The sequence below is a fragment of the Lepisosteus oculatus genome, chromosome 3, assembly GCF_040954835.1.
Source record: "Lepisosteus oculatus isolate fLepOcu1 chromosome 3, fLepOcu1.hap2, whole genome shotgun sequence".
NCBI classification, from domain to species: Eukaryota; Metazoa; Chordata; class Actinopteri; order Semionotiformes; family Lepisosteidae; genus Lepisosteus; species Lepisosteus oculatus.
In genome coordinates, this window is record NC_090698.1 from 32,401,744 (window position 1) to 32,415,288 (window position 13,545).

The window sequence follows — 13,545 nt, forward strand, 5'->3', positions numbered from 1 at the left end:
GTTCCCACACACCCTGCCCCCACTACCATTAGAATATACACAAACATTTTAGCGTTTCATTCTGAGCAGAAGACCCTCACACCTGAAGAGTGCTGGCTGTGACGAATTAAACTGGTTTTACAGGTTTCAATCACAGACCATGTGACATGGGACTCAGTAAACTAACACACAGCGCCACTGGATTTGATAATACCTAACCAAAATCCGCAATATGGAAACAGAACCTGTGTAATTGTTGATAGATGATGTACTCGTAACATTTTTTCAAGACGAACTACAACATTTAAAAAATGACTTGTATTACTTGATATCTCTAATCAATCCACGGGTTCCAGCACAAAACGAAACTAAAACGCATACCGTTTCGCGCTTCTTATTAGTTGCTCAAAAGTAATTTGACCGTATGAAATGCATAATATAAACCTAGAAACATATACGTGAGCAGTACTTAAGCACTGTAGTATCGGTGTTAAGACATACCTCTCAAATACTGTAAATCAAGTTAAAAATATCTCAAGACCGATTCTGGTCGTAATGAAACCATGTTTCGTGTATGTTTTCTTTTTAATCTTGAAATAACTCATTTCTAAATACCTTTTTCACTGTTAACATCTTGCAGCAACTTTGCGACAAAATATACACTCTGACAGTTCATCCTGCTACCAACATTAAATAAAACAAATCTTAAGATTTCTATTTTTATGTCTTTATTTAGTGGTTTCATTAGTGACAAAGGCTAAACTTTCTTGGAAAAATGTCTTTGCTGTCTTGCTGATAGGTTAAGCTTTCGAAACTCAGCCCCAAAGTCATGTTACTGATTTTTCGCCCTGTTTCGTTTCCCAAATAGGTTAAACGCAATGATCACAAGCACCACCATGGTAACTGCGATGTTTAGTTTTTAATTCAGTTTGAATTATAACTGTACGTACTGTCTTCATATTTGGCCAGGGCTTTAAAGAGAGGGCGCACTAAAAATATTCGGTGCCGTCGTCTCCGCTTTAAAGGTACCCCCGTGCTGGAAGAATTTCACCTCGGAACGTTTGCCCAGTGTACATATAGGCACATCCCGGAATTTTGACTTCACTGTGTAATGAAGAAATTTTAAAGACTACTTAGCGTGGATAAAAAAGCTTGGATTCCCATGGACAGTATCTTATACAGCACACATATCTTTTTCTATTGTCTTTGTTGATCTCTTGAGGATCCTTGTGATATTTTGAGCTCTCGTTGAATGATAAAATTGTCACAGTTTAAATAATTTTTGTTGTTAGAAATTATGAAACGCTCTGTTAAAAGCAAGGGAGTTTTTATATCTGTTATAGTAAAAGAAAATGCCTGACGAACTAGGGATTGAACAGTTTTTCAGTGCTTGTACAAACGATGGAAATGTTATAATAAATTTATAATTTATAAAGAATTAATAAAAGCATTTTATTAAAAACGCGTTTGCATTTGTCTGGGTGCTGACAAAGTAAAAAACAATAACATTTTGACAATGAAAAATTGTGTGTGTCTCTCTCGCTCTCCGCTGGCGTTTGTAATCGTTTTTATTTTTAAATACATTTTAGCAAAGTCATGTACCATAAAAGTATAGTAATTAAAAACCATAAATACTTCGCTGGAGTTTAAATAAAGTCGATGTTTTCTCTTTGTGGCTAGACTTTTCTATTTAGCCATGAGATAAACAATACTTTGTCATTAAACAACCTTATCATAAATCGCATTTATGAGCAATCTTATTTCTTATTTCTGAACATTATTATGCAGAAGACAAAGGTAGCGATTTATGTTGCATTGTACATTGTGCTGCTGTAATACAGTTTAAAATAATTAAAAGTCTAAACAGTATCAGCTTATGTATGGGTTGTAATTTAAAAAAAGTCAAAAACGGCACTCAAAATGCAATTTAGCGCTTTCTGGCAAGAGGAGACCCCCAAATTAATAATGTAACATGCTACTGTTTGTGCATGAACATAGTTACTGTATACTGTTATACGCAATTCCATGTTTTTCTTTAATCCCTGGCAGGACCAGGTGTCCATAAGAATCAAGCTATAGGTTTCATTGCGCTTTGAAAGAAACCAAACTATATCATTATTAATTTCTTTAGATACACGATTCCACATTATATTCCCTATTAATCAAATTCTAAAAGTATGCTTGTTGACTCCGGTATCGAGCATATTCGCAGAAAGTTTGTTAAAGACTGCGATGCTTAAAATGTTTAGGGAGAAATGAAATACTGGTGTGTATTTTTTCTTTAAAGTACCGAGACCAGCCATATACAGTTTACATACTGTATGTTTATGTTCCAAAACTAATATCGTTTATGGAGTTCACACACATTATGGTAAAATTCCATATAAATATTCAATACTTAAACGGGCACAGTAAAGATATTAAATATACATATACATACTGTATACAGTACAGTATACATTTTCCTAAGTCAATATCTTCTATGAGCATGTGAAAGGCATGGTGAATGTGGACCAGGGCAATACTTTGAGTTTACAGCTTGTCCAAGGCCATTCATTATACTGTAAATACTATTAGTAATATCTTCGGTAAAGACTTTGATGGCAACAACTCAAACATGAGAGGTTGAGCTTTATTAGCTCCACCTTGCGGTAATTTCCGGATACTATTATTTTACTTAGGGTACTATACGAGAATTTACGGTAACTCGCGGTAGACTGCGTAAAGCGCACCTCAAAATAATGTGGTATCGCCTGCTTGTTTTGAATGGCAGCATCTGTATCTTAAATATGAAAAATACATAATAGAGCTCCCAAACAAATGCAAATGTGTTTTTAATAAAATGCTTTTATTCATTCATAATCTAACTTGCATAACTCACATTGCCAAATGCCCCCCACCCCATTTAACAATTTTAGGAAGATTAAGGAAGGACTAAGGAAGTTGTCATCTGTTGTTGAAGCTCTGTGAGCTCGTTGACTTTGAGACCACTTGTTATACCAAGTTATTTGAATCACCACATTTCAAATAGAGAAAAAAGAGCTGACTGACAAGATCTAAGATGTGGCTGTCAATGTTAGATTAAAAAAAACACATTGCACGACGTAAGAAAGCATCTTGCATTACATTGCTTGAAAAATAATTTTATTTCGAGAGACTGGATAAGTAATTCAAGTGTTTTTAACTTACTGAAAAACAAGTAATAATTTAACAATATGTGCAAATGTTTTATGATATGTCGCTGTTGTGAATGTCTGTAGAGTGTATCTTATTTGCCTGTTCTGACTGGTGGAGGTCATCCAGCTGTGTTTGGACTCACAGGCCAGGGTATCAGCCGGGGTATCAGCTTGTTCCCCCCTCCCGCCCCTCTCTGTGTACAGTAGTGCCTCCTGTCCTGACCGGTGGAACTCATACAGCTGTGTTTGTCCTTTGAAACTCATCAAAAACGATGCACTCACCAGAGCTTGCACAACTACTGTATAACTAAAAAAGACCTCTTCATTGTGTGAAAATACAACCTTTATAAGTTTATGCAGATAAATAATTTCTATTAGGAATGATTTTTTAATCTATCAATGTTAGATAAAAAAACACATTTCCCAATGTTAAAAAGCATCTTGCATTACATTGCTTGAAAAATAATTTTATTTCGAGAGACTGGATAAGTAATTCAAATGTTTTTTAACTTCCTGAAAAACAAGTAATAATTTAACAATATGTGCAAATGTTTAATGATATGTCGCTGTTGTGAATGTCTGTAGAGTGATCTTTATTTGGCTGTCCTGACTGGTGGAGCCCATCCAGCTGTGTGACTTTGGATAAAGGCACTGTCTCTTTCAAGACAATGATCCGAAACACACAGCAGCAAGGGCGAGGCTTATAGCAGAAGGAGTGAACTGGGTGAAAACTCCAGCCGAATCCCCAGATTTAAATCCATTAGAGATGGTTTGGCATTTGCTGAAAGACTATGTTCAGAAAACTGCTAAACCCAGCACAAAGCAAGAACTTATCACTGTGATCTACAAGTTTTGGGAGGAAGAAGTGACCGAACAAAATTGCAACAATTTTATTAACAGGCTGTTTCGTGTTCTTCCTAGGATTGTTGAGCGGGGTGGGGGACATTTGGGAATGTGAGTTATGTGAGTCTGATTAAGAATGAATAAAAGCATTTTATTAAAATCTTTTTTCTGGGTGCTGACTAAGTAAAAAACAATTGCTTTTTGACAATGAAAAACTGTGTCTCTCTCTCTCTCCTGGCATTTGTAATCGTTTTTATTTTTAAATACATTTTAGCAAAGTCATGTACCATAAAAGTATGGTAATTAAAAACCATTAATACTTTTGCTGGAGTTTAAATAAAGTCGATGTTTTCTCTTTTGGCTAGACTTGACTACTTAGCCATGAGATATACAATAGATTGTCATTAAACAACCTTATGTTTATTTATCTTCCTTGTTATGCACAGTGAGAATGATAATGTAATGAGAATTAATTTAATCACAGAGTGCTCATAAATTGTGCTAGGAAGAAAACAGATAGGTGTTCTGAAAGGTCACATATAAACAGGTTTTTGATGGACTGAATGATAGTGTTACAATTTCGGGTTCGGATAGGATGGACACAAAAACTCAGAATTGCGGAATTAAAAGCAGCTTTTATTTTCTTCTCCGTCACCACCTGCCAGCCCCGACCAGAGAGAGACACACGACCAGCCCCCCGAGAGAGAGAGAGGGCGAGAGTGTATCTTCTTTTTAGTTTTGCAGCCAAAGGGCCTTGCAGATCAGATCAGATCAGATTCCCTTCCCCCCACAGAAAGACAGACATATGTTTTCACTGCCTTGTAGTCGCTATTAAAAGGGAAATGCGGTGACGTCACTGCGCAGGCGAGCAGCTCCTAGAGAAAACATCAACTTTATTTAAACTCCAACGAAAGTATTAATGGTTTTTAATTTCCGTACTCTTATGGAACATGACTTTGCTAAAATGTATTTAAAAATAAAAACGATTACGATTGGCATGCCTGTACCTTTTTCACGAAACCTCCTAGAGAAAAACCTCCTTTTTCACAAAACCTCCTAGAGAGAAACTTCCTTTTTCACGAAACCTCCAACAGAACTGTTCAACCGTTTTTTATCGGGCACCTCAAGTGTCAGGTGTAAGCGATAAATATATTTAGCTGAAAAGCTGTACAATGCAAGACATTTCGTTACTCTAGGAGGTTTCGTGAAAAAGCACATTGTGCTGCTGTAATGCAGTTTTAAATAATTAAAAGTCTAAACAGTATCAGCTTATTCATGGGTTGTAATTTAAAAAAAGTAAAAAACCAAAATGCAATTTTCCACTTTCTGGCAAGAGGAGACACCCAAATTAATAATGTAACATGCTACTGTTTGTGCATGAACATAGTTATACTGTTATTTCTTTAGATACGCGATTCCATGTTTTTTTTAATCCCTGGCGGGACCGGGCGTCCATAAGAATCAAGTAATAGGTTTCATTGCACTTTCACAGATCGTCTTTAAATCAATTGTTGATTTAAAGTTTGACAGTAAATTTTTATATTGTAACGCATACTGTACAGCCTCCATTTCTCTATAAAAATCCAAAAGATCATTTGGGTAGCCTAAGAGGGGGGGTCTGCTCACAGTGACAGCTGAAAATCCACCATACACTCAAGTGAAAAAGTAATAATGCCAATGTAAACGTCATATTTACAATTTGTTGATAATAGAAATGATAATTTCTCTTAAGCTTTGTGATATTTTACCCAGGCAGCAAAAGATCAGCTACACTGCGAAGATGCGACACCGAAGATATTATTAAGAACCTTTTAAATCTGAAGAGAGATCTAAAGAAGCAGGAAACAGAAGCATTAACCGTTGTCAGAAGGAAAGAAGGTGACTATTCATTGTTATTAAAAAATGACCTAGATTCAAACATGTTGTGATATTTAGAAATATAAAAAGTCAATTAATTGTCCATAAATTTGCTATTCTATTTTTTCAAAGAAATGTTTGTTAAAAGAAAAGTCGCGGCACCAGCTGGATTTGAACACACAACCTGTGGGTTACAAGTCTGGCACCAGGCTACTCGCACAGTCACATGAGGAGTGGTGAAACAGCTCTGCACATACATTATCAACAGACATTGTACAGCATATACTATTCTTGTGTTACAGTACATTAATATAATTATATCGTTATTAATTTCTTTAGATACGCGATTCCATATTATATTCCCAATTAATCAAATTTTAAAAGTATGCTTGTTGACTCCGGTATCGAGGGTATTTGCAGAAAGGCTTAAAACTGCCACTTTTTATACACGTTATTTCACATGTTAGTTAAAGACTGCGATGCTTAAAATGTTTCGGGAGAAATGGAATACTGGTGTGTATTTTTTCTTTAAAGTACCAAGACCAGCCATATACTGTATGTTTATGTTCCAAAATTAATATCGTGCATTACAGTATGCTCCTATTCTTTTTATGCTCAGCTACTAAGATTTCGCTTCAGTGTTAAAATTTCATATAAATATTCAGTACTAAAACGGGCACAGTAAAGACATTTAAGTCTTTCTACGACCGACCAACGCACCATGAGTGCCCCTGTCGGTCAACCAATCACGTACCGTGGTACGATGCGCGATGACGTAGCCAATTACCTGCGGTACGTGTCTGTGCTGCGCACTTTGAATGGCTGCATCTGTAACTCATGCATTGTCTGAGCAGATTCCCACACACTTGTTCCTGTCAATTTCATGCTCATGTACATATATGTCCAGCAAAACTAAAAGTTGATCGCCAGTGGTACGCTCAGGAAGAGGACAACAGAACAAACAATCCTCATTTATTTCTCCTTCTCCAACAAATCTGGCATAAACAAGCATAGGTGCATCTCCAGAGACATCAGTGATCTTGTCAAGTTCTAAAGAACCGTTTACTGCCCTAGTGTGTGTGTGTTATCCTTTGGTTGATTCTGTTTCTTTTGTCTATTGCGCACCCCCCCCCCCCCGGGACTAAAAACCCCAGTTTTAATGTGACTGAGAAGTGTCTCTTTAGATAAAGTTTGTGACACTTCCAGCGTAAAGGCAGAGAGGATGTTTCCTAATGACTAAGAGGAGTCTGAAGGTGTTGGGACTTGAAGCTTGCACCAGGCGAGAGCCCTTACTTCATGATCATCCAAACGAAATTTGACTAAAGCTACTGAGTATTTGAACATTGCTAGAGTGAGCATGTTATTCTGTGTTTGTAGGGAACTTGGGTTTCCTGGACAAAATATACCTCAGTTAGAAATGACTTTCCTGCTTAGGGTGCATTTTTATGGATAGGGATAAAGGCTCCCATTTATTTTGTGGCATATGTGGAGCAGAGAGAGAGATTTAATGCAGGTTGCTTTGTATTTAGTTAGAAGGCAGTTTATCCCTTATGTGACCATTGTAGGCATTAAGAGTTTTGCTTAGTAGCAGTCTGGGGTTTTCTGGATGACCAGAATGTTAGGCCTCTGAAACACCTTGTTTGTAAATACTGTACCTATCATAACTTGTTGTATGTTGTGTGTTGTATGTTTTGTTCTGTAGTTTGTGTCTTGTTATTGTCATAAATATTTGTTTAACTAAGTGTGCCTGGATTATTAATCCTCTCAACTAAATTGTACCAGAGAACAAAGAATTCACATACCTCTAATTATACCAGCTGCTCAGGTATGTTACTAGAAAATACTTACAAGTTGGTGGTTATGAAAAATTATTTTACTTATCGACTAAACCGCTCGGTCAAATCCTGAATTTTCACCATTTTTGTATCCCCCCATTTGTTACAATATGTATATTAAAGTAAGTTACAGTGCAGTAATTGCTGACCAAAACCAAGTTAATTTAATACAATTTTACAATTTTCTATTATAAGCAGCAAAAATGTCTTGTTTTGAGGTATTTTGTGTTTGTTTTACTTATGACAGCAAAATAATGGTGTGCTACTGAAATTAATTAGATATAACTTCTGTGGCTTCAAAGGTACATAAACCACAGTATATTACTCAATGCCTATTTTCAAAGCTAGCAGAAAACATGAAGATTACAAGGTTTATTATGAAAGCACATTTCATACGTTTAAGATGATTAGCAATGGGTTCTAAATCCCATTACATCTTCAAATTAATAAATATAATATGTGGTAACAGAAACACTTTGTTGAAATGGCATAAATTACAATAAGATATGTTTCTTTATGTAATTGTACTGTTTGGCAAATGCACTGCCAAATCATACAAAAACATTCCAATATTTTCATCTTATTTGCCCATTTATTTTGCTCATTAAACATTAAACAGTAATGTTTAAAACATTATAGTTTTAAAATGGAACAAATATTATTATTTGTTAGGTTATATCGGTCTAATAGAGAACTGCAAAATGAAGCTAATCTTGTGGATTCCTTTTCATGTTGTGAAGCGGAGGCAGAATTATTCAAATATACAGTATGTGCAAAACTATGCTATTGCTGTATCAATATAATCCCCCATACAAAAATAAATCTCTCATGGAATGCTACTGTACCATTAAATGTCATAAGTGTGTTTACTAGTATTCTTGTATTAGTTTATATACAAATATAGGGAAAAAATAAATGTCCATAATAAACAGTTACATTTTTGAAAAAACTCTTCAGATTCCAAGTTTGGAATTTTAGCAAAACAAATCACTGATAAATACATCTCCATTAAAGGCAAGGGTTAACAAATGATAAGCTTCTATTTTGCTTTCTTTCTCTTGCTCAGTTGCACCAAATCTAACTGAATTATAACTCAGGTTCATTAGTAAGGACAAGGCAGCCTTTCAACTAATGAAGCCCATGTAATTCCACCCACACTGGAGTGTCACGAAATAGATTTACATCAGTGTTGTGCATGAAATTTATCTCTTATACTTGCAGTGGAAATTATTTTGTAACTATGTACTGTCTTACTCCTCCCTCAGAAAGGCAACCCAAATAATTATCTATCATATATCCTGCTGGGTCTTGTCCATCCCAGCTGTCATCTTTGGAACAAAGCAAAAACCTCACTACTGCTTGTAAAATGTGCTTTATGATCTTCACAATTTCTTTGCCATCTGTCTTCCCAGCTTTCTTGTTTATTTGGGGCCTCCAGACATTTGGCTGAAATGCTCTGTTTTCTACAATGATTGTTCAAGTCACCTTTTCCCTAAGACCTCCTACTTCTGCAACTGCCAAATGGACAAAGTCCAGACTTTACTGGTATAAATGGCAGTGATAATTCTAAAACAACGAAGCAGTGCATAACAAATAGGCATAACATAATTACATAGGAACAGAGTTTACAGTATATGGTGTCCCTATATGTTACAGAAAGGCAAATTATGTGAATAAAAAACAGCAGCAATGGATCTAATAGCAATCAAATGGTGTAAAACTACAGTACTTAAATGTAATACATGACATTTACTTTTAGATTATTAAAAAAATGTTTTCTGAGCTATTATTTGCAGCACAAAATTAGGAAATTCAGAGAAATAAAAACTCACTGTTACAAAGCGGCCATACAGAGGATACAGCCGAGGTGGTGATCAAGCCGGAAGACAAGTGTTAGGGATCGGAGAGTTTTGAAGGCTTCCATTGAGACTGCAAGGTGGAGGAGTCAAAGCTCTCCAGAGAAACTTGGGGGTACAGTGATGAGTGACAGTTGTAACTGGAGTAGAGACTGGCAGAGAACTGATGCTAACGGTAACAATCACAACAGAGATGTGCTTCTGATAACATTGCTGTATTAGTTGCAGCAAAAATTTGCGAAAGACTGGTAGCAACCATTGCAGTCACAGCAGAAATTAGCTGCAGAATAGTAGTTGCCAGAGCAGTCACTGCTGGAGTCAGGTGCTAAAGCATCGAAAACCGACATTGATGAAGCGATCTGCATCTGGGGCCAGGTAAGCAGAACACACATCGTCAAGGCAAATGACTGGGAGTGTGACAGTGGTCAGGCTACTCAGGGCACATGTCCTCGGGTGATCTACACCAGGACCAGACCTAGCACATTGTTAGAGCAGACTTTGGACCAAGCCAAGCAGTGCGCACACTGATGTTTAGAACCAGTGCAGGTTTCAAGGGGAGAAAAGAATGCAGGTGGCAAAATGTCAAGTTGTAACAGCCAGAGAATCTGCGATAAGCTAATGCAATGCTTGGCTGCTGACTTGTAGCAGACTATGGTGGGTTGTAGAAGTCACAGCTGAGATGGCTGCTGACTTTAAGCAGGCCTGTAAAGCTGTAAAAGTCAGAGCGGAGCTGATGACGCTGTAGAAATGGCAGCAGTAAAAAAAAGAACAACAAAGAGAGCAGCAGAGCAAAGTGGCTGTAGCCATCACAGTGGGTTTTGGTGGTAGTTGGCTTGTAGTAATTGAAGCTGCAGAATAAACAGGGTGCCCACTGTTTGATGCTGAAGCAGTTCCCCTTCAGTGGTGCTCCTGGAATGAATAGGGAGTGAGTTAATTGAATGATTGTGTGCCTGATTAGGCGGAAAAAGGTTAGACAGAAAAGCAGTGGGACCGTGAGCTATGGGAAAGACCGTGATTCCTTGTGGAAATGCTTAAGGACTTTTGGAGCAACCACTGGCCACAGCGCAACACTCATAAATAATTTGACACTGAGGGGCAGCCTAGAAATAGGTGGAAGCACTGAGATGATATTAAACCTGTCCCAGTATAATAATAAAGTGATTTTTGAAGAATTCTATTATAATGTACTTCTATCCTGTACTGCTGTTTCTAGGAGGAAAGTGCAAAACAAATTACATATCTTCTAATTTGGAATCTCTTTCCCCCCGTTGCTTCCAGCTACAAGGATTTGTCAGATACATGAGATTAAAGTAAACTGATACTCAATAAATTCTGGCCTAAAGCAAAATGATTAGCAGAGTACTACAATGATTTAAAAAAACTGTCATGTAATGTAATAATGTAATGTAAATATAGTAAAACAAAAAAATACATCCTCTGGCAAAACTTAAGTTACATAATAAAGTAGCCCTGTAACCCTGAAGTAACCTTCAGATATAAATTCGCTTTTAACACCTAAAGGAAAAGTTAAAAAAAACATACTTTAACATTCCTTAACACTATATTTTTGCATATTTATACTATGAACAGGGTCAAATACTATAACTAACCAAAACGCCTCATGTAGGATTCAAACTTTTGTTATAGCTGAGATGTCATAAAATGGATCGTGGGTCACGACACTACAGATGCAGCCATTCAAAGTGCACGTCACAGACACAGATCGGAGGTAATTGGCTACGGCCTCGCACATCATGACGCGCGATGACGCAAAATACCACGGTACGTGATTGGTTGACCGACAGGGGCACTCATGGTGCGTTGGTCAGTCGTAGAAAGATTTAAATGTCTTTACTGTGCCCGTTCTAGTATTGAATATTTATATGGAATTTTACCACTGAAGGGAAATCTTAGTAGCTGAGAATAAAAAGAATAGGAGCATTCTGTAACATGTGTGAAGGCCATAAACGATATTAATTTTGGAACATAAACATACAGTATATGGCTGGTCTCGGTACTTTAAAGAAAAAATACACACCAGTATTCCATTTCTCCCGAAACATTTTAAGCATCGAAGTCTTTAACTAGCGTGATACTGGAGTCAACAAGCATACTTTTAGAATTTGATTAAAACGGGAATATAATATGGAATCGCTTATCTAAAGAAATTAATAACGATATAATTATATTCATGTACCGCAACACAAGAATAGTACACGCTGTACGATGTCTGTTGATAATGTTTCTGTAGGGTTTTTTCAACACTCCTCATGTGACCTTGCCGGTGGCGCTCTGGGTTAGGTGCCTGACTCCCACATCACACATTGGGTGTTTGAATCTAGCTGGAGTCATGACTTTTTTTTTAACAAACATTTCTTTGAAAAAATAAAATGTTTCCCGGGGTTAGAGATTAAGTAAAACTTCACTCACACCAAACAAATTTATATTTCTAAATATCACAACATGATCGAATTTAATTCATTTTAATAACAATGAATAGTCACCTATGCGTTACAATATAAACATTTATATTGATTTAAATCACGTTTAAATCGCCTTTATTTACCCATAAATAAAGCTGATACTGTTTAGACTTTTAATTATTTAAAACTGTATTACAACAGCACAATGCACAATGCAGCATAAATCGCTATCTTTGTCTTCTGCGTAATAATGTTCACCTCTCTGTCCAGCAAATTAACAATAGTAATAATAATGAACTTTATTGTATATGGCGCCTTTAAAGGTGGCTCCTCAAAGTGCTTTACAGGATAAAAACAATAACAACAATAGTGTTAGGCTGGGCAATTTTTTTTTTTATAGAAATACAAAATGAGATATAATGATGTGTTCTGGCTTAGACATTAACGAAGAGCATAACACGTGGGCGGCGTAGCGGTCGGCTCTGGCTTTCCCATCTATACCGATGCACTGCAAGTACAACCCCCTTCTCTGCGGGAGTGCTGGCTGTGACGAATTAAACAGGTTTCACAGGTATTTTTAAAGTAGAAGGGGGCGAGATTTCCAGCGAAAGACACCTCCCCCCCTCAAAAACCACCTGGTAAGTACAGTACTTACTAGTTAAGAAAGCTAGGCTCCTCAATGAAATCGCTTTAACATGCTAATGCGTTGGTGTAACAGTCCGGACGTGGCAAGCTTCTAATGTCAACCCGACTACAGCGAAAGGAACCCTTCTTTCGTTGGAAGACAATGAACATATTCTAGCCCTAAATGAATTAATAGCAAACATGGTTTACATAAAATACATTTTTCCAAGAAAGTTTATCCTTTGTCACTAATGAAACCACTAAATAAAGACATAAATATAGAAATCTTAAGATTTTTAAAATACCTGACTTTGCTAAAATTTATTTAAAAATAAAAATGATTACAAACGCCAGCGGAAAGAGAGAACAGGGGAGGGGTGTTGGTTTTGCATAAGGGGCGGGGCCATGGAAATGAGGTCTATTTGGGAATGTGGAGTTACATGTTCTGACTGTTTGTGAATTGTCGTTGTTGAGTATGGAGTGTTGAGGTATTGACTTTGTGTAATGCTTTATGTTGAAAATTGAGGTGGATTTTGTTTTTTGATAAAGAGGATAAACTGGGATGGGAGGAGGGTTTGGTTTTGCATAAGGGGTGGAATTATGATAATTGGAGGAATTTGAGAGAGTTTGTGGGCTATTTTTGGTTTGCATTACGAATAATTCGTTCAAGATATTGAGATTTGTTGTTGTTTTGTTGAGATTTAACTCCGCAAGTCTGAGTTCTTGTGTCCGTCCTATCCAAGCCCGGAAGAATTACAATATGTATCTTTATAGCAGGTGGTTTACAGCTTTTTAGTATAGATTACAGTTTTCTAAAATGTATTTAAAAAATAACAATCTAATCTTTCCACGTTTGATACCAAGATCCCAAAAAAAATACATCTAAATGGGGAGAAAGCTATGCTGAAAGCTTATTAAGATACTTCTAAGATAAAGCTTATTTGTCTTAGAA